The sequence below is a fragment of the Camelus bactrianus genome, chromosome 16, assembly GCF_048773025.1.
Source record: "Camelus bactrianus isolate YW-2024 breed Bactrian camel chromosome 16, ASM4877302v1, whole genome shotgun sequence".
In the NCBI taxonomy this organism is placed as follows: domain Eukaryota; kingdom Metazoa; phylum Chordata; class Mammalia; order Artiodactyla; family Camelidae; genus Camelus; species Camelus bactrianus.
The window spans coordinates 42,361,367-42,384,147 of record NC_133554.1 but is presented as its reverse complement, the minus strand read 5'-3'; the positions used below and the strand labels follow the sequence as shown (position 1 = coordinate 42,384,147).

Below are 22,781 nucleotides of genomic sequence, written 5' to 3'. Positions count from 1 at the left end.
TACAAGTCAGGTTCTCCTCCCACCCAGGATCAAGCTCTCTGCCCACCTGGTCTGCAGCCGGCAACCAAACTGAGGCCACTGTCTCCCAAAGGCCAGCTTTAAAACATGGCCTTTACCCAGAAGGGAACACCTGACCCCACGACCATTTTTATGATTCAGTACTTGTCATCTTGGAAGGCATCTAACCTAGCCTGGGCCACAGGACTGATGGGTTTCAGTAGGAGCAAGGAGGAGGAGGGAGCAGGAGCCCCAGTGGGGTCGGGGTGGGGTGGGCTTTTTAGCAATGGATACAATTGGAATCAGAATTATTCTTAGGGTTGCAGACAAACCCAAGGATCTGTTTTCCTCCCTCCACCCAATGTCAGTGCAAGTGAAATCTTGCTCAAATAAAAATCAAGGGTAGCCTTGGTGTACTGTCGCCTTCTCACACTCTACCCCAAGAGCCATTCACACACCTGTCTCTTCCTCTCACACATCCGAGCTCCCAGTGAACGGAGGGTGGGACTGTACTCCCCTCTGTATCCTGGTGTCCTGCCCTGGGCCTGGCACACTGGGAGGGCTCCTTAGGTGTTACATGAATGAATGAGTGAATGAATAAATGAAGCCACAAACATGAGAAACTATAGTCAAGGATGGGGTGTTGTTGGGAGGAGGCAGTAAAGTCAGGAGGAGCTACAAGCAAAGGCAGACTGGGAAGAGGAGGTGGCGAATGCATGTGTCCTGCTGCTATGCACTGTATTTTAAAGGGCTCCAAGCAGCTTCTCCTCCTCCTTCTCCTCCTCTGACCCCCAGCTGCCCTGGTCTCTAAATGCTCTGATAAGATAGTTAATCCATCCATTCAACAATTATTTATTGAATGCCTGAGTTCTGCAGGCTTGGGAATGAGACTTCCACATTGCCTGCCTCAAGGGGCACCCAGTCTAGTGTCACTAAATAAGTAATAGCAATGAGCTGTGATGAGTGCTGTGATCTGGTGGGTCTCATGTTGCTGGGGTGACTGTACAATTTGGTCTCCTAACTAGGACACTATTGAGAGTAAAAGTGATTGAGTTCCCCAGGAAGCAGATTCTCAGATGACGATTCGTGTGTAGAAGGTTTATGAGGAGTGTTTTGGGGATCGACACCTGCGGAAAGGAAAGGACAGAAGCCAGACTGGTCAGAGGGAGAAGTTGAGATGGGACACAATTTGCATGAAGCCCTCAGCCAACCCTGCAGGGAGCCCAGAGCCGAGATGGCCCTTCGGCATCATCTCCAGCTGGGGTGAGGGGGCCTAGCTGGTCTAACATCATGTTGACCAGTCATTGGATACTGGCGGCCTCTGGAAGGAGGTGTGACCTTGGGTGAGGCTGTTTACTTCCAAGGCTGAGGCAATGCCTGAAGAGGGCTGACAGCTGAAGGCATCTTCTGGTAGCATTCCCAGCAACTAGAGATTTGGGTGGTGCCTCACCGCATCTGCCACAGGGGCACCGATGACAGCCATGTCAGGGCAACAGGTATAAACCAAGCTGTCTCAGATGCCCCCAGCAGGAGCACCTGCTGGGCGTTTCATCTGGAACCCTGTATCAGTGCAGGATGGCGTGAAGTTCCAGGCAACAGGAACAACTTCAGGGCTTGTTCAACCTGCAGCCTCTTTATCACTAGCCCTCCTCCTTTCCTTCATCTGTTTCCTTTGCATTAGAGGACCATTCAAGGCTTTTGCATGCATTATATCATTCACTTCATATGCATCATATCACTTAATTTGCCGTGAGGTTGGTATAATTATTATTCTCACCTCCAGATCCCGACCATCCAGAAGTCCTTTCACTGTGACCTCCAGAACAAAGCCCCAAACCGTTCACTTTCCCCATCTCCGTCTCTTTCCTAACTGCGGACATTGTTTTGATTTTGAACCAAGATGGCCAACAGTATGGAGCTGCTGAAAAGACAGGTGACAATGTGAACAAAAAAATTTCGAAGACCACCAAAGGAGCCTCAAGTAGAGCACATGAACTAAACGAATTTCAGGAAAGCCACAAATGTGATATTTGATCTGAAATATCATCACATTACCTGAAAGTTGAGAATATTCTCTCTCCAGAATAAACTGAGAGGCAGGAGAGGACAGTGGTTAGCGACATGGCTGCAGAGGTCAGAGGGCCTGGGTTCGTGTAACCTCGGGCCAGCTTCTTGACTTCTCTATGCTTCAGTTTCCTTGTCTGTGAAACGGAGGTGATGATAACAGAACTATTACACAGGGTTGTTAGGAGAAGTAGTGAGTCATAGGGATAAGACATTTAGAAATAGTGCTTGGGACACACGGGAAACGCTTCTCCAGGGTTAGCTGTTGGTATTACCCTGTGGGCTACCAAAGATGGCCTACGTTCAGCCTGGCAGATGTGACTATTGGTACTCCTCCTGGTCCCCATCTTCCTTCTGCTCCTGTCTCCAACATACCCTACCTCACTCCCACATGGTGTCATTTATCCATTCAACACTTCTTGAGTGCCTACCTTTGAACCAGGCACTAAACTCTTTTTTTAGTCTTCTGCATCCCACAAGTCCCGCCTTGGGCTTGCTTTTGCTGGGGATGGGAGACCCTGTCCCTGCCATTTCTTGTTCATGCTCAGGGTCATCTAAGATGTAAAGCCAGTTTCCACATGGCCCAGATACCTCTTGTCCTCCCTTTTGGACCTTCAGCTGCTAGCTGGGAGTGAGCATCATGAATGACCCCATGGCTCCTCCTTCTTAGACTCAAGAGGGTCAGTGGGAGGGGAGGCCCTTTGTAGCATGAGACCCTGCTCTCTCATGTGACTGCATTCTCCATGTGGCCGTGGCCTTGCATACTCCTGGCCTGTGCCTCCTTTTTCTGGATGTCTCTCCTGATGTCAGGAAAGGCCCTGGAAGGGATGAGGGTGGGGGGGGGGGGCAATAAACCAAAGAGAGCAGGGGCAGAGCAAGTAGAAGAAAGAAGTGAGGCCAAGTGAAGCAAGAGGGCTTGAAAAGGAAGAAGGGAGGGAGGATGCTGATGACATTTGACATGAGTGAATGCATTGATGCCTTAATCTGAATAATAGCCCTGTGAGGTCAGTCCTATTATTTATCCCCATTTTACAGGGGAGGAGACTGAGGCAAAGATGGGTTATGAAACTTGCCCAAAGTCTTGTAAGTGGTAGAGCTGGAATTTGAGCTTAGAGAGTCTGACTCTACTCCCTGGATGGAGGACAATGCAGAAATTCCAAAAGGGCGTCCTGAGGAGGGCTTGCACCTGACATACAACAGGCACTCAGTGACGAGTGTTGAATGGATGAGAGTTCCGGGGTTTGAGGTTGAAGGTGATGAGCTGACTCTTTACATAAATCCTTGGTGTCTGTTGGCACAAGCTAGTGAAGCATCTTGTCCTCCCCACCCTGTAATTCCTCAGCCACCTTGATCAGGGCCCCCAAATCCATCAGCCAGAGGGAGACCTGGATTCACCAGCTGTGTGAGGAGGAAGATGGCTGTGGTGTGGGCACAGCTTGACATCAGTCACTTCCCACCCCTGGGACCAGAGGCAAGGAATTCAGCTTCACTTTCCTCTGTCAGAAAATAGGAATAGTAGGTCTGTCCTCATAGGGTTGTTGTAAAGATGAAATTGCACAAGGGCAGACCCCACACAGGGCAAGGAGGCAATAAACAGACACTCTTATACTGCGGTTCTTGGTCACGAGCCTGCTGCACAGACGGCTAATGGGGTCTTTATGGTTGACAAAGCCCTTTCTGCTCCCATCTCAGCCTGACTTGGATCCTCTTAGCAGGCAGGCAGGCACTGCAGAACCTCCCTGTCTATTTCACAGATGAGCAAACTGAAGCCCAGGAGGTCAGAGAGGCCTTGTGGAGGGCTGTGGGGGGCTGTCAGGAAGAGAGAGTGCCCTCTGGGTCCCAGAGCCCAGTGTGCCTGCCTGCCGGCCCCTCCTCCCTCAGCTGCTGAGCCCATCAGCACAGCAGGGATCTGCTGGCCCATAACTGGTCCCCATGTCCCTTTCCAGCAGCAGACTGACCTCGTCCTTTGGAGAAAAACAGGAAGCTGGGCTCTGCCAGGAATCAGAACACACCCTTCCTCAGCCCTGGATGGGAGGGAGGATGCTGCAATGGTCGGGAGCACTGGGGACAGGGCACCAGACAGCGTGTGAGTGAGGTGGGGGCTCTGCTGGCCAAGCCAGGGTGGCCTGGACCTCACCACCTTGCTGAGGGACTTGGCTCAATAGGCTGGGCTTGCTCTGACCTTACTTTGCTGAGCACCCCCAGGGACCAAGAGGATGTGGGAATATGGGCCTTTCTCTCCCACATGGGGACAAAATTGTGAGACACCAGAGCCACATATGACTTTTGCCTTTGTGGGCTCCTTCCTCCATAAAAGATACTGAAAAGTATATGATACAACTGAGATAAACAACAAGGACCTACCATATAGCACAGAGAACTATATTCAATACCTTGTAATAACCTATAGTGAAAAATAATCTGAAAAAGATTAGATAAATATATATGTATAACTGAATCACTATGCTGTACACCTGAAACTAACACAGCATTGTAAATCTACTATACGTCAGTTAAAAACACACAAACCTATAATGAAAAAGAGTATGAAAACGAATATGTGTGTCTATGTATGACTGAAACATTATGTTGTGCACCAGAAATTGACACGACATTGTAAACTGACTATACTTCAACAACAACAACAAAAGAATTCCAGGAAAAAAAAACCCACACACACATCTCAAAATAGATACATATGATACGACTGCCTTGGTATGAAAATAAATATAATCCAAGATGGATTCATGATTATACATTCATTATTTTATTCAAGTTATCTTTTGATTTTAAAATAAATAAAAATGAAAACATTGGCATGGGCCCCTGAAAATACTGTGGGCCCTGAGCCTAAAAGATAAGGCAGCTCTGTAGGGGAAGCTTCTCGTGCTTTCCTGTCCCGCAGAGGCTGAGCTCCCCCCAACATGACCTTGAAGCACGGGGATTAGCGCTGAAATGTTAGAGGGGAATGCCTGGCTCAGCCTCGAAATAGAACCTCGCTGAGCCTCAGTTTCTCTTCTATAGAATAGGGAGATGAGACTCAGAGCCTGTGAAGTGTCTGCCCAGGACCTGCCTGGAGGGCCCCCTCCCTCTGCCGTTTTCACAGTGTGTGTGAGCCTCAGAGCCCAGCTGCAAGGTGCCTAGCTTTGGGGTTTGTTTCCCACATCTTTAACTTCCCCCTCCTCTCCTGTCTGTCCTGCGTGGACCCCTACGTCAGAGTCAGACCCAAGGTAACAATGAATCTAATGAATCGTGTGGGTCCAGTTCACAAACCACTTCACCCCATAACCTCATCAATCCTCACAACACCCCGTGAAGAATGTCTTATGTGATTATTCCTCCTGATTTCTCCGAAAGGATAGTAACCATCAGAGGTTAGGTAACTTGTCCAAGGTCACAGCTGGCAGGGACAGAGCTGAGAAGAGTTAGCTCTGTCAATTTTGACCTCAGTTGGCTCTGTTAAACCTGACAACTAGTGTGTGTGTGTGTGTGTGTGTGTGTGTTGGCTTTTGTGACAAGGTAGGTAGCAAGGATTGGACTGACTGTGGAAGGGCTCAGGACCTTTCTGGGATGTGCTGACAGGGGGTTCATAGGTATAACAGGTCCCTTGTTGTCCCTTACGGGGTCCCCGAGGATCTAGACTTTTGTCTTTGCCCTGCTTCAGACACACCCCTCCCTCCCCCCTCCTCCCTGTGCTCCTGCTCCTCTTACTAGCTGGGTCCTTACTGGCAACATAGTTAGGCACCTACTGGGTGCAGAACCCAGGGAAGAAAGTGGCTTAAGAGCTGCTGCTATTTTATATTAGAGTTCTAGAGCCATCTTTAATTTTTTAATTTGTTATTGAAAAACAATTTCCTATCTTCAAATATACATAAATTCACATATAGGAATATATTAAAAAGCTGACACTCATGTTAGATTTCAGTTAAAGAAGTCTTAGGCCCAAGATGAAGAAGTCCCAGCTCATAAATATTGTTTAAGTATAAAAGCTGACTACTGGGTAGTGTATAGAGAACTGTTTTTAAAGACTTTGAGAGAGAGAGTGAATTTCCAGCTGGCAGGGATGGTTTGGGTTAAGGTTTTTATTTCTGTGATGTTTCTAATTAAAAACTTCCAAGCTCCTCTAGCTGAATTGGGCCACTTTGGTATGTCGTTATTTTGGTATTTCCTAAGAATCTGAGCTGGGGCCGGATGACAAATGTACTCCTCAGCCCTTTACCCATGGACTCCGTGGGCTTGTGGCCTGAGATACCACTGGTCCAGACCCTCCTTTGCCAGAGGAAGAGGCTGGAGGGGGCAGGTCACCCAGCTGGTAGGTGCTGAAATGGAGGATGAATCCACTTGCTGGGGGTGGAGGGGCGGGTTCTTAATGATCCAAATCCAATCCTGTCACTGTCCTGCCTGAAGCCCTCAGGGGCCCCCTCTGGCTCTCCCAGCAGCCCACTTGTGCCCCTTCCCAGCCCAGTGGGACCATGCCCCTTGCCTGCTGGAACCAGCTGGTTCTTATTCCACATCTCACTTCCTTCTTCTCTGGCTGAAGCAGGCTCACTGTTACTCCCTGTTCCAGCCTCCTGGTGGCCTTTTTCACAGCCTTCAGCATCTGGAAATGACCTGTTATGTGCACAAGTGTTTGAGTAGAGTCTTTGAACTGAGTCCTTCTGCCTCACTGGGCTGTAAGCTCCCCAAGGGCCAGGTGTTGTCCTGTCCTACACCCAGCGCCCAGCCCACAAGAGGCACCAGGGAAATAGTTCTTGAAGCCATTATTATATGTAAGCATACAGTATTAATAAAATAGGATAATGACTTCAACAACTGTTTACAGAAAGATAGGCTTAGGAGTCACACAGACCTGGGTTCATGCTCCATCTCAAGCAACTCTCAGGTTTGTCATCTTCAAAGCGTGGGTAATAATCCCACCTGGCTCACCGGACAGCTGTGGGGAAAGTGAGATGACACTTAGCAGAACGCCTGTTGGGGCAGAGCACGTGCTGAACAAATGCAAGGAGAGCAAGTTGCTGTGATGGGGGTTCCCTCTGATGACGAGGGTGGGTGAAGGCCCCGGACACATTGTACAAGATCACACAGCTTTGTCTATGTCAGTGGTGGACATCCATTACAACCACGGCCGTTCTACCCTGTGCTGGCTCCATCTGATTTAGAGTGGCTTTACTGCCATGGTTCCCAAACTTGGCTACATGTTGGAATCAAAGAGGGAGTTAAAAAAACTCCTACTGCCTGCGTTTGGCTCCAGAGCTTCTGATGTAATTGACCTGGGGCATGACCAGGACATCAGGATTTTTTTATTTTTTTTGATAGAGGTCTTGGGGATTGAACCCAGGACCTGCTGTATGCTAAGTGGCTCTACCTACCACTGAGCTATACACCCCCTACCCAACCAGCTGGGACTTTAAGAATGACCTCAGGTGATTCTACCATGCAGCCAAGGGTGAGACCCGCTGCCTTACCCCAGGTGTGACTTCAGTGGCCTCCTACCTTCTCACCACCTTCTTCCCACCTGCCTGAAATTCAGACACAGCACAAAGGCTTTCGTGGCATGATAGAGATAAATGGCTTAAAATGCAGAGAATGAATTGAGAGAAAAATGGCTGAATCTCTTTCCTGCACATGCTCTCTCAGTCAGCTGTCAGGTTCTTTTCTGACTTCCTGTCAGGAAGAGGATTAGAGCAGAGGAGCTGGGCCCTGGGAGTTGGAAGGGAAAGGGAGAGAGGATCTGGTGTCTGGAGACCCATGTCCTAACCTCAGTTTTCCCACCATCTAAATATGGACAAATCACCCCTTCCCTCCAATCTAGGTCTCAGCTCCCTCTCCATGAAATGACATTCCTTTGAAAGCCAGCATCTTGGAGCTAGGGCCAGTTCCACAGTCCCTAAGAACCAGCCTTCCAGCAATCCTAAAGCCTGCTCATCCACATTGATTTCTTAGACTCTAGCTTGCCCTGCTTTCTGAAGTTTATTTAACACAAGTGATTATAAAGCTTAATTCCCAGAAGACATCATTGTACTTTTGACGTTATGAAGCAACTCATAGTAAACTTATGAGGTGATGATAAGTAGAGGTCATGGGGGGATCAGCTTTTTATTGCATAGATGAGAATCTTCTATAATCAGCTGGGGGCTTATCTGCAGTTAGATGTTGCCTAAGAGAGTGAACTCGTTTCCTCTCGAGCAGATCAACAGGGAGCTACTGTAATAATTTTTGCACAAGTTATTTAAAGGGAGCCCCATTCTTTTTCTTGTGGTCACCAATTAACTGATGAGATTTTGTAGTTCCTGGAAAAAAAGAAGAAATGGAAGTTCCAAGGAAGAGACAGGAGGCCTAACAAACTCTTTTAATGAGACACAGAATAAGCAGGGTTGAGGTAGGGAAATACCTTGGAAGCAGCCTGGAGGGTAGGCCCTGGAAGGTGTCCCTGGGCAACTATTCTTGCTTTTCAGATCTTTTTCCAAGGTCAGGGCTGAGGACCTCCCAGCCACAGAGCCCAGTCAGGCTCCAATTATTGCACAAATCACAGACATCTAGTGCCAGCCCAATCAGGCCCAAGCCCAACTTTTTTGAATGTTAAAACTTCACATTTGAGGTCAAGCTCTGTTGGACACAGAGAGGAAGGGTATTTGGGAAAGGACAGACTTTTCCCAGAAACTCTCTGACACCCAGCCCGCCTCTCCCCAGTTCAGATTTGGGAGCACATCCAAAGGCACCATCATGAAGATGGCTCAGATACCATGGGGAAGCTTCTAGATGACATGTATTTAATCACCTCAAAATATGCATTGTCTGAGTCTCCTTGTGTCTAGCACTGAGTTAGATGCTCACGTAGGAGCTGGGAGGTAAGGAAACTTGGCATTATCCCTATGAGTGGAACAATTCTGTGTACCAAGCACTGTGGATTCAGTCTGGGGAATCAGACATGGGAAAGACCTGCCTCTACTCTGGAGGGGTTCATAGTTCATGGGAGAGACAAACAACAGACCTGGCTCAACTCTCCTGCTCCAGGACTAGACCCCTCCTGGACAGACCCTGGCTCTTTGTCCCACACACACTGATCATTAAGCCTCTCTGCACTATTGCACCCTCCCATTTCCCACTGGCTGCTTAATGGGCTATCTGATCGACCCATCCTCCAAATAATAATTTATCTTGATTATTGTGTTTTTTGGCACTTCCTGAAATTTTTGCTCTTGAGACAAATGCCTAACTCATCTAACCCTAATTTAGGCCTGGACAGACCTCTGACATGGCCACACATATTCAAGCAGCTGCAGGTCAGAGGAGTGAGTGCTTGGAACAAAGCCCTGTGAGAGTTCAGAGGAATACTGAGTAATTCTGGGGGCAGGTTTCCCAGGGTGTGCTCTGTGAAACATCAATCCTGTGAGGTGCTCCTCCCCAAAGAAAAGATTTTGTGGGCAAATAAGTCTGGGAAACAGTGCATACTTTAGCCTTCCCTTTAGAAATTCACAAGGGACATGAACACACTGAAGGTTCTGAGACCCCTGTATGAAGAAATATGACTTTCCTAGCATCCTCTGTGGCTACTTAGCTGGGTCTGCTTGGGTAGGTCTATCAATGTTTCTTACAATGAAATGAGAGGCACACATCTCAGAACCTCTTGGGGAGTGCTTGTCAGAAATACAAAGTCACCAGTCCTGCTGCAAACTTTCTGAGTCAGTGTCTCAGGAGCCAGGACCCAGGAATCTGCTTTGAACGAGTTCCCAGTTGATGGTGATGCATGCTCAAGACGAGAACCTCAGATAAACCTTCCCAGGCCTTGGCTTTTTCTCAGAATGTTGTAAAGATCTAGAGATAAGCTTGACCAAAAGATCAGTCATAAAGAAACCTAGACACTTCTAACTCATTCTATGAGGCCAGCATTGCCTTAATAACAAAACCAGGCAAAGGCACCACAAGAAGAGAAAACTACAGACCAATATATATAACGAATATAGATGAAAAAATCCTTAACAAAATACTAGCAAACCAAACCCAGCAACGTATCAAAAGGATAATACACCATGACCAAGCGGGATTTATCCCAGAAATGCAAGATTGGTTTAACATCCAAAAATGAATTAATATAATATACCATATCAACAGAATTAAAGATAAAAGCTATATGATTATCTCAATACATATAGAAAAAGCATTTGACAAAATCCAACACCCCTTCATGACAAAACACTCAAGCTAGGAATAGTAAAGAACTTCCTAACTTGGTAAAAGGCATCTGCAAACCCCACAGTTAACATATTCAATGGTGAAAGACTGGTTTCCCTCTAGGATCAGGAACAGAACAAGGATGTCCCCTCTTGCCTCTCCTATTCAACACAGTACTCAGCAAAGGGTAGAATGGTGGCTGCCAGGGGCTGAGGGAGGGGAAAATTGGGAGCTGTTGTTCAGTGGGTGTGAAGTTTAAGTTATGCAAGTTGAGTAAGTTCTACAGATCTGCTGTGTATAACACGGTGCCTAGAGTTAACAATACTATATTGTGCACTTAACATTTTTAAGAGGGTAGATCTCATGTGAACTGTCCTTACCAAACCAAACAAAAGGACACAAAGAAACTTTTTGGAGATTTATTATCTTGACCATAGTGGTGGTTTCATGGGTGTACGTGTATGTCCAAATTTATCAAATTGTATAATCTACATTTTTTGTATGTCAATTACACCTCAATAAAGCTATTTTAAAAACCACATAAAATTGGAGGCTCTAGTCAGGGCAATGAAGGAAGAATATAAAGTAAAATTCATCCATATTGGAAAAGAAGAAGTAAAACTATATTCTCAGATAACAGGATCTTTTATGTAGAAAATCCTAAGGAATCCACTAAAAACTATTAAAATTAATAAGCAAGTACAGCACAGTTTCAGAATATTAAACTCAGTTGTACTTCTATGCACTTGCAACAAACAACCTGAAAATAAAATAAAGAAAATAATTCCATTTACAATAGCCTAAGAATAATAAAATACTTAAGATAAATTTAACAAAAGAAGTGCAAACTTTATACTCCTGAAAACTACAAAACATTGCTGAAAGCTGTTAAAGAAGATCTAACTTCTTTAATAAGTGAAAAGACATCCCATATGTGTGGATTAGAATGCTTAATACTGTTGAGATGATAAATTTTATTTACAGATTCAATGCAATTCTTATTGAAGTCTTAGCTCTCTTATTTCCAGAAATTGTTTCATATGAAAATTCAAGGGATCCAGAAGTCAAAACTATCTTGAAAAAGAATGGAGTTGGAGAACTCACAATTCCCAATTTCAAAACTTACTGCAAAGCTACAGTAATAAAGACAATGTGGTACTGGCATAAAAACAGCTATAGAGATCAAAGCAATTGAATTGAGAGTCCAGAAATAAACCCTTACATTTATGGTCAATTGATTTTTGTCATGGATGTCAAAGCAATTCAATGGGGAAAGAATTTCAATATAGATGCTGGAACAACTGGATATCCACATTTAAAAGAATAAAGTTGGATTCCTACTTCACACTATATATAAGAATGAATTCAAAATGGATCAAAGACCTAAATGTGAGAGCTAAAATTGTAAAACTCTTAGAAGAAAACAGTTTGGGATAAATCTTCATGACCCCAGATTAGGCACTGGCTTCTTAAATGTGACACCAGAACATGAGCGACACACACAAAAAAAAGAAAAAAATCATTAAACTGGACTTTATCAAAATTTAAAACTTTTGTACTTTAAAGGATACTACCAAGAAAGTGAAAGACAACCCATAGAATGGGAGAAAATATTTGCAAATCATGTATCTGACAAGGGCTTAGTACCCAGAATATATAAAGAACACTTAGAATTCAATAATAAAAAGACAGATAACCCAATTTAAAAATAGGCGAAGGATACCATATGATAGCACTCATATCTGGAACCTAAAAAAAAAAGAAGACAAATGAACTTAAATATAAAACAGAAACAGACTCACAGACATAGAATACAAACTTGTGGTTGCCAGGGGAGAGGTGGGTGAGAAAGGATAGACTGGGAGTTTGAGATTGGTAGATACTGATGGGTATATATAAAATGGATAAACAAGTTTATACTGTATAGCACAGGGGAATATATACAAGATCTTGTGGTAGCTCACGGGGAAAAAGAGTATGAAAATGCATATACGTATATTCATGTATGACTGAAAAATTGTGCTTTACACCAGAAATTGACACAGCATTGTAAACCGACTATAACTCAAAAAAAAAAAAAAAATAGGTGAAGGATCTGAATAGACATTTCCCTCAAAAGATAGAGCCAATAAACACATGAAAACCTACTCAATGTTCTAGTCATAAGGAAATAAATGCAAATCAAAACGGTAATGAGATACTACTTCTCACGCACTAGGACAGTAACAGCAACAACAGTGACAGACAGTAACCACTGATGTGAAGAAGCACGTTGCTGGGGGGAATACAGATGGTTCAGCTTCTTTGGAAAACAAAAACTCATCTAACCCTAATGGAGGCCCCAATAGACCTCTGACTAATGGCAACGCAAACACAAGCAGCTGCAGGCCAGAGGAATGAGTTCCTCCAAAGGTTACACACAGGGTTACCATATGATCCAGTAATCCCACTCCTAGGTTTGTACCCAAGAGAATTAAAAACATACATTCATGCAAAAACTTGTGCACAAATGTTCATAGCAGTATGATTCAGAATAGCCCCAAAGTGGAGACAACCCAAATGCCCATCAACTAATGAATGGATAAATAAAATGTGGCATATCCATATAGTGGGCTGTATGATGAAATATTATTCAGCAACAAAAAGGAATGAAGTACTGATTCATGTTATAACATGGAGGAACCTTGAATACAGTATGCTAAGGGAAAGGAGCCAGACACAAAAGGTTACATGCTGTATAATCCCATTTATATGAAATGTCCAGAAAAAGGAAATCTATAGAGACAGAAAGTAGATTAGTGTTTGCTTAAGGCTGGGGCGAGGGAATGGGGAACAAATGCTAAAGGGTATGGGGTTTCTTTTTGAGATGATGAAAGTGTTCTAAAATTGACTCTGGCAATGGTTGTACAATTCTGTGAATACACTAAAACCCACTGAGTTGTACACTTTAAATGGGTGAATAGCATGGTATGCAAACTATATCTCAATAAAACTGTTACAAAAAGAAAAGAAACCTGGAGGTGGAACTCCAGTTGTACCCTCTGACTGATAAAGTTCGTCAGCTTAGACACAAACAGAAAGAGACCAAGTATGAATTATTACCTACAGCCTCTTGCTTCCTCAGTAGGTTTTCCCTTGCTTTGCGCCACTCACCCATGACCACACTTGTGGACCTAGCATAGGAACCCTGGTTGCAAACCCTAGGCTGGTGCTCCATGTGGTCCTCAGTTTTGTTGCCTCTGCCTAATTTTCAAGATCTCATATACCCCAAGAAACATTTATTTAGAATCTGTGTTCCGCAAAGCACTTTAAGGAAAAGAAATGTAACCATTGCCTTCAATTTCTTGCAGCCTCATAGGAGAGATAAGACCTACCATTTAGGATCCACTCTGTTGATGTAAGAGAAAAACCCAAAATACCAATGGCTTAAACAAGATAGATCTTATTATGCTCACACTAAACAGAAGCCTGGAGGCGGGTAGTCCAGGGCTGGTACTGTCTGTCCTCATGGGGTCAGTGGGAACCCAGTCTCTATGTTTTTCTGTTTTGTTCTAGCACATGATTTCCCAGCCCAAGGGTCACTTCCTGGGCCAGGATGGCTGCAGAAGTGGGTTGAGAGTGAATGGGAATTGGGTAGAGGGAGCAAAGAAACGGCACAGTAGTTGGATGTTCATATGGGGTCTAAAGAGAAATTTGAAAAGACAGGAGATAGCAGAGGCAAGTCAAGTGACCTGATTTGGGAGAATTTAGTGATGACTGGGGATAGACCACCTCAGGAGTCCAGTTCTTGAGAAGGTGAAAGGAGATGGCATCTATAGTCCATGTGGAGCAAATGGTCTTGGAGAGGAGCAGGGACACTCTTCCAGTTGTCACAAGAATAAGCAGAACCTGGTACAGATGGAGCAGCAGGGAGATGAGGGTGCTCCTGAGGGATTACTTCCATCTTCTAACTGAAGCTGTCTTCCCCCCAGCCCACTATTTATTTCTTTTGTCCTTTCTTTTCACAAGCATTTATTGAGCACCTACTACATGCCTACTGTTCTGGGGGCTGAGGTTACAGCAGTGATTAAACAGACAAGAACAACTCATGGAGCATACATTCTCCTGGGAGTAGAGAGTCAACTAATAAAGTGAATAAGTAAGTTTTATTGATGTTAGAAGGTAGTAAATGCTACAGGGAAAACTAAAGCAGGAAAGGAGGTAGGGTATTTTGGTAGGAAGGAAGGAAGGAAATAAGAAAGAGGGCTGTGGAGAAAAGGTGATGGGGTGACTGGATTGGAGATGTTGGAGCATTGGTGCACTGAGAAAATGAGAGTCAGAGCTGGAGGGAAGGGTGATGGGATGCCTGAAATCAAGATGTCAGAGGTAAGACAAGGTCTAGAATGTGCTATGGGAATGGGTGGCTGAGTTGGTGTGGAGGAAAATACCTTTGGAGGTGAGGAGGTCAAGTAACTGAGGCCAGAGTCTTGAAAAATCATCCCTGCGGATGGTGAGGTCACGAAGGTTGACAAGAGTGTGGGAGTGACGTGGAGTCTGTGCCTGGTGCTAAAGTTCCCAATGAACTAGGAGGCTGGTCAGGAGGCAGGTGGTTGAGCTGGGGAGAGGCATGGAGGGTGGGCCAGTTGGTATGAACTTTGGAGGAAGTAGAGTTTTTAAGGGAGACAAAAAGAGAAATGACTTTGAAGGAGCAGTGGAGAGTAAGGGAAACACCTGCCCGCCCCCACCTCCTGGCTCAGAGGTGCTTGGGATATGACAGAAAAAATAGCTTCATCTTGAGTAGGAGACAGTATCTCAAGGGATTGTTTAGTTTCCATTAGGGCCAGGAGGTAGGGAGAAATTTCTGGAGGAGATTGAGGGTACAGTAGAGTGGGAGTTCCAGGAGCTTGGGAAGGGTTTGGAAGGGTGAGGAGAAAGATTGAGTATCTTGGGACGAGTGTCTGTGATGATGGATCAACAATGACTTCTTTCAGTGAACAATGTGAACAAGGATGTGGGCCCTAATGGGATAGTCTCAGTGGTCTCTTAGAAGGAGGGAAATTGGTTCAGATTGTGCTGATGGAGATTTGCTTGTTTTGCTTTTTTTCCCAAAACATTTATTATGAAAATTTTCAAACATACTAAAAATTTTAAAAAAGGATTGTATGTGAGCTCTCATATACCTACTACCTAGATTCTACAGTTAACATTTTGCTCTGCTTAATCACACGTCTAAGTGGGGAGGATATAGTTCAAGTGGTAGAGCGCATGCTTAGCATGCATGAGGTCATAGGTTCAATCCCCAGTACCTCCTTTAAGAATAAATAGTAAATTCTAAATAAACCTAACTACCTCTTCCCACCAAAAAAATAAATAAGATAAATAAATTTTATTAAAAAACCACAGTAATTATTTTTAAAAAATCACACATTTATGTATCTCTCTTTCTCTCCCCATCTATCTGTCCGTCCAGCCACCCACTCATCCATCTGTCATTCCATTAAAAAATTATTTTGAGTCATTTCAAAGAAAGTTACAGACATCAGCATATTTTACCCCTAAATACTTCTGGATATCTATACTTAAATAGAGTTCAATATCTGTTTATCTTTTTCAGGTAAAATTTACATCCAAGAAGTGCACAAATCCTAATTCTACATTAGGTGAATTTTGACAGATGCCTTTACCTTTATAACTCAAACTCCAGTGAAGATGTAATACCTTACCATCACCCCAGAAAATCCCCCATGCTCTTTCCCAGTCAGTCCCTTCCTCCTCCGACCCAGCTAGCCACTATTCTGATTCACCATAGACTAGTTTTGCCTGTTTGAGGACCTCATATAAATCAAATCATATTGTATGTACTTCTCTGTGTCTAGCTTCTTTCTCTCAGCATAATGAGAGGTTCATTCATGATGTTGCATGTATTGGTAGTTAATCCCTTTTTATTGCTAAGTAATATCCCATTGTATGATTATATCAAAAGAATTATTTATTCTCCTGTTGAGAGTCACTGGAGTGGCTTCTAGTTCTTAGAGATTATGAATAAAGTGCCAGTGAACATTCTTGTATGAATCTTTTTGAAGACGTATGCTTTCATTTCTTTTAGGTAAATACCTAGAAACGAAATTGCTGGATTATGGATGGTTTTTATTGTAAGAAACTACCAGACCTTTATCCAAAGTAGTTGTACCATTTTACATTCTTACCAACAATGTATGAGAGTTCCGGTTGTTCCATATCTTTGCCAACATTTCATGATGTCACTCTTTAATTTTAGTTATTCTGGTATATGTAGGTTAATGCCTTGTGGGTTTTATTTTGCATCTCCCTAATGACTAATGATGTTAAGAGTTTTTCACATGCTTCTTAGCCATTTGTATACCTTCCTTTGTGAAGTTTTATTCAAATCTTCTGTCTGTTTTAAAAATTGGATTATTAATCTTTTTATTATTGATTTGTAGGGGTTCTTTATATATTTGGCATACAAGTCCTTTGTCAGATATGTTTCACAAATATTCTCTCACAGTCTAAGGCTTGTTTACTTTTCTTAATGGTGTATTTTGATGAGCAGAAAATTTTTATTTTTATGAAGTCTATTTATCAATCTTTTAAAAAATAGTTATTGCTTTCTATGCTCTATTTAAAGATATCTTTACCTACTCCCAAGTCCCCAAGATAGTCTCTTATGTTTTCTTCTAGAATTTTAGCATTTGATTGAGGTCTATGATCCATATCAAATCAACTTCTGTGAATGGTGTGAGGGAGGGAATAAAGTTTATTTTTTTCTACATGAATTTTCAGTTGTTCTAACACCATTTGTTGAAAGACTTCCCTTTTCCCTTCGGATTTCTTTGGTGACTTTACAAAAATATCAAATGACTGTTTAATTGTGGGGCTATTTCTGGTTTCTCTATTCTGTTCCATTGTCTATTTCTTTACCGTTATGACAGTGCCACAATGTCTCAGTTACTGTAGCCTTATAAGTCATGAAGACAGGTAGAGTAAATTCTCCAATTTGTTCCTCTTTTTCAAGATGCTTTGGGTACCCTAAGTCCTTTGCCTTTCCATAACATTTTTAGAATCAATGTGTCAATTTCTACAAAAGCATCTGCTGGGATTATGATTGAAATTGAGTTGCGTCTAAAAATCATTATGGAGGGAACTGACATCTCAATAATATCGAGTCTTCCATTCCACAAACACATCGCTCCATTTCTTTAGGTCTTCTTAAATTTCTCTCAGCAATATTTTGTAGTCTTCAGTGCAGAGGTGTTACACATAATTTGTGAAATTTTTTCCTAAGTATTTCATGATTTTTTAAAATGCTATTGCAAAGGGAAAATTTTAAATTTCATTTTCTATTGTTGGCAGCAGAGCCGAATGCCAGAACAGTGACAGAAAAGACAGCCCATCAGGAGAGCCGAGGTGTGGGAAGTGGGGGTGGGGGAGGTGCCATCTATTTACAGGCAATTGTAGAGGGTCTAGGAGGCCATGTGATGGGAGGGATAAAGGGCACAATGTAGGTGGAAGACCGACTTCCTTCCTCTATCTTGTTCCTGAGAAGGGATGTTCTTCCCTAACACTCTCCTGGGAAGAAAAGGCAGTGCCAAGGGGCCTTGGGAAAGTGCCCATGTGCTCCTCCCAACCTTCTGGGCTGGGCTGCATCATTTAACCAGCCCTCTGCTGGGGCTACTGCCACCATGGGCTGGGATGAGCGTGGCCTCTGTAGACAGGTAAGCTGGCCTCAGTGGTATAGGTGGCATATTCTGCTCTTTCTACGAGAAGCTGCCACAGCCTCTGGTCCTTTGCTGGCCCAGCCTGCAGGGAGGAGAGAGAAACTGAAATACCTGGGATTTACTCTTCTCAAAACAGCCAAACTCCTGGGCTGGCTTTCAGCTCTCCCCGACCCTGGACTGCCACCCTCAATGGCTTCTCTAGCCTCTTCCCTAGCCCATTTCTTCGTGTCGCCCCACCCAGTTAGAGAGTCAGCTGCCCACACCTCTTACAAGAGCCAAAACTTCCAACTCATGCTCTGAGGAAAGATTTTCAAGGAGAAAACTTGTCTAGCCCAAACTCTACCCGTTCTGAGTCTTGTCCCTGTTTCATGGGAAAGGGTGTGGGAGGGGAAGAAGGCACGGGAGCTGCCCTTGCTAAGCAAACAGGCTGTTGGAGGCGGGGCAGTGGCAATGCCCAGGAGGGCTGTTACCCTTCTGTACTCCCCACAGTGCTCCCAAAGCCACTTCAAAAAAGGTGTATTTACCATGCTTTAAGACAATGCTAGTTGCTGTAACAAGTAAACCCCCAAATATAGTGTATTTCTCACTCATGTACCAGTTTATAGCAGCTGTTCCTGGTTTGCAGGTTCCTCACGCAGCGGTTTAGAGTTCAGGCCTTTTCGCATTATGAGGCTCTACCACTCCCTGTTCTAATAGTCATCCTTGGCACCCATCTAGTGGGAGGGAAAGAAACCCCGAGGAAGGCATAACCACTTCTCAAAAAAGCTTTGGCAGAAATGAGACACGTACTCCTGATCACATTTTATTGGCCAGAGTCTGTCACAGGGTCACACTTAAGTGCAGGGGAGCCTGGGAAATGTGGCCCCTGGCTCCACAGCTGTTTCCCAGTGACAACGTGACTCTGGAAGGGAGAGCTTGGATTTTGCTGTCCCTGCCAGAGTCCCACTGCATTCTAACCAGTCTTGTGACCTTGCTTTGTAAACTGTAGAAGGCTGTTTGCATGTGAGGGGTTGTCCCCACCTCATACCCAAACTGGGCTCCCCATAGCTTCCTCTGTCTCTGACGTTGCTTTCTACCTCACTCAGCCACCCCAAGCTCCCCCTCCTTCTAAGACACTTGCCTTAATCTGGCCTCCTCCAAGGAGCTTTGGAGGTCCTCCAGGGACTTTAATATCCACACTGAAGTCTTCCATTCTCTAGGGACCCTGTTTGCCACTAACATGAGCAGGATAAACATTTGGGGGCACATCTCTTCCTTTCTCACCTGCTCATAAGGCTTCAGATTCCTTCAGCTGAAAGACCAAGACCTTCTGCCTACAACCAACACCGATGCTTCAGACACGCATGCCCCTGGGAGAGGAGGCAGAATTCTCACACCCTGCGGGTCCTTATAGGTCCTTTTCAAGGGAAAGGAAGGAGAGCAAGGGGACCTGGGCTGAGCAGAGAAGGGGGCCAGCTGGAGAAAGGGAGGCTCCAGGCCTGATGCAAGCTTTGATGATGTCTCAGCTATATTTTTCAATCATATGTTGAGCATCGTCAAACTTTTCTGAACAAGATGAAACTAATCAAGTAGTGTCATTTATTAGTGCTTACCGTGTGCCAGGCCTTGCGAAGTACTCAGCGTTATCTGATTGATCTTCCCAGCAATCTAATGAGGTAAGGACTCTTATTTTATTCCTGTTTGACAGATGAGGAAAGCACGGCTCAGAGAAATGAACTTTCCCAAGGTCACATAGCTAGGGAATAGAAAAGCTGGGTTTAAACCTGGGTAACCAACTTCACCATCTGCGAATTCCTCTGTGACTCCATCTCGCAGGATGCCAGTGTGGCAGAGGCACCTAATGCTCATTGAATAGCCAGGTATTCCTCCGTACTTCCCAGCCTTCCTTGTGGTCAGGTTGGAGCTGTGTGACTCTGATCTATCAGCTGTGAATGGAAGTGATGTGTGACGTTTCTGGACCAAGGCATTAAGTGCTGTGTCTTACTCTCCTGTTCTCTCTTTTCCTTTAGTGGTGATTATAGAGGCCATGGCTTGAAATGAAGGAGCCACTAGGAAGAAGCTAGCCTGGATCAGTGGTCATCGTACAAAGGACAGTTGACCTGGAGAGATGTCCCACCTGCTGCAGCTTTGTCTAAACAAGAAATATGCCTCTGTTGTGTTAAACCACAGAAATTTGAAGATTAATTTGTTACCGTAGCATACCATAGCCTCTCCTGACTAAGACACCAGACAGGATATTAAATATATCACTATTTCAATATTGGCTATTGACCACATAGTATCCCTCAGATACTTTGTTTTGTGAACTGTATTGTGCCCAAAGTAAGAATGACCGCCCAAAGACAAGCTCCCAGAAGCAGGTAGGAGAATACCAAGGTCTTCCTGAGCCCCCTGAGCTCCAGCGGCCCCCAGGCCTGGCCTCTTGCTTCAGTTCCTCCTCTGCCCACGTCAGCCATCTCCCTGTTGCTGGTTTCCAAAGCTGCTTGCCTTCCCCTCTGTCTCCACCCCCAGCAGATAGCTTCCAGAGGCTAGGGCCCAGACAACACTGGCTGTTCTCCAGATGCTGGCCAAAGTGCTTGGAAGTTTCTCTGAGCATCCCATTTTCTTTCAGATGTATCCCTGGGGATGCAGAGCTCTCGCAATCAGGGCAATCACCGCTTTCTGGCCCCTGCTGACCTGGAGCCACTGGCTGTGTGTCAGGCAGGAAGCTCAGGGCAGTGTTGCCCACTTTTAGTTCAGGCCTGGGGAGAAAGTGAGGGTTTCAAGGCATTGGGCTGGCTCCTGGCTGGGATGGGGACAGCCCAGGCAGTGGGAATGTTCACTTCTCACCCGGAGAGTTCTCAAACACGCATCTCTGAGCATCTCTGTGGACGTGGCCCTGTGCTTGGTGCTATGGGAGCACAAAGGCAAGGGGTCCTGGCCCCTGGCTTCCAGGAGCTTCCATCCTGTAGGCTCAAGTAGGACATTAGCTACAGAAAACCAGAGCACAAGGGAGTAAATCAGGCGGGGATTTTTCAGTTGCAAGTACTTGACCTCGAAAGAGAAAAGTTTGTGTGCTGCTCACTTCTGAGGGTAATTCAGATGCAAATGTTATTTTCTGAAATGTTAATTTTTTAAATATGTTTGTGGTGTGTGTATGTGTATGCCAGAGTTAACATTGACTCTTCAGATTTTCTGATTGCCAAATTCCAAGGAAGTTTATCAAAGCTGAAATCTTTTTTCTTTTCTTTCTGTGTTGATCCCCTAAGTTAACTAGTGCCCTAACTCCATGCTTTGAGTTATCCATCACTGAACCAGTCTCAAAAAGGGAATATTTTGTCCCCATGTCTGAAGGGATTCCAGCTTCAGGATTAGCTAGATCCAGGTCCTTGTCACATGTTATCTGAAACCAGCACGACTCTGCTTCTCTCTTTGACTTCATTCTTGGAGACTCTTATACTCCTACGACTATCTCCTGTGATTATCAGCCCCACGTGAAAGAATGGGCTCATTTCCTGGTCACGACAGAAAAGCCCTTATTTAACTGACTCTGATTGGGTCACAGGCCCATCCCTGAACCAATCTCTGTACTGGTTGGTGATGGGGATGTTGGTGGTTGGAGAGAAGATGCGATGTTCTGACTCCTCTCTGGATCCTAGAGTGAAGCCAACTTCTTCTGGACCACATGATTGAAGCTGGGGGATACATGATTTCCCAGGGAAGATTAAGGTGTTATGATTAGAAGGAAGATAGATGCTGAGTGGGGTAACAATCAATACCTACTGCTGGTAGGATGATGGACGATGCCCTCAGAGAGGTATGAAGCAAGGACTATGGGAGGTCAGAGGAGGGAGATGTCATTTGCAGTTAAGGGGATCAAGGAAGGCTTCATGGAGGAGGATGCATCTGGGTTGGGCCTTGAAGGATGACCAGAGTTTGAGTGTTGGATCTGGGGGGATGGGGAGGAAAGGGCATTCTGGGCAGAGAGAACAATGTGAGCAAAATCCTGGAGGCAAGCATAGAGAGGAGCAAGAACTGAAACTGAATGAGGGAAAGGCTTTGAATGCCAAACTAAGTGGCGTGGATTGAATTTGGGAGGCATTCGTGGATGGTTCTGGGGCCAAGGATGGAGTCATTAGATCCTGGAAGCAGATACTATCAGCCACAGGGGCCTGGACCCTCTACTCCACTTCCTGTCCCTTCCCCCGGGCTGCCCTGAGGGCCCACAGATCCCTCTTTAGTTCAGTTCAGACAGGGCTGGAGTTTTCCAATAGAAATGCCTACTGAGAAATAAGGGAAAGTGAAAGCGCAAAGTGTGATTAAGGAGTTTCGCTTTCTCCTGCCAAAGTACAGAAAGGCTGAGTACCCCGACTTCCCCTCTGCTCTGGGCTTAACCTCCCCTCTCCCACCCTGCAGGCTGTGCCCCAGGCTGGGGGCGGGGCGGGCAAGGTCTGTGCAGACCCACAGGCTCTCCAGCGTGCATTTCCTGCCGTTACCCCTGTCTTGCTCAGAATAGTACTTGTTCTGTAGCTGCCCTGGCTCAGGGCAAGGTGGGGGGGCACCCTCAATCCTCACCCCTTAAATTCCTTCCCAACCCTGGAGCTTCACTGTCCTCATGTGTCACCCTCATTGTGTCACTGGTGGTGACTGCCCAAGATGACTGCCAAGAATCAGAGGAAAATGAAGCAGTGGAAATGAAGGCTGAGTGTGCAGTGGTTCTCAGTCCCTCAAGGTTAGGGTCATGGACCAGTCAAAAGTGGTCTTTGGAGTTCCTTCAACCTGTGTTTGAATTCCACCGCTATCCCTAAGGAGAAGTCGTGTAACCCTCCCTGAGCCTCTATTTCCTCTTCTGCA

The 22,781-nt window shown here is 45.0% G+C and overlaps 1 long non-coding RNA gene across 4 annotated transcripts in view; it reads left to right on the top strand.

Annotated features, from left to right (window-relative positions):
• LOC123618196 (uncharacterized) overlaps positions 1–21,530 on the top strand; it is a 34,111-nt gene extending 12,581 nt beyond the window's left edge. The window contains exon 4 of one of the 4 annotated variants that reach the window (XR_006726591.2): positions 19,958–21,530. This is a non-coding gene — a long non-coding RNA (uncharacterized LOC123618196). Of the gene's footprint in view, positions 1–27; positions 243–1,780; positions 2,880–15,826; positions 16,879–19,957 lie in introns of those variants that run through there. The other 3 variants (XR_012499575.1, XR_006726592.2, XR_006726593.2) reach the window with 3 other exon arrangements.
• The last annotated feature ends 1,251 nt before the right edge of the window (positions 21,531–22,781 follow it).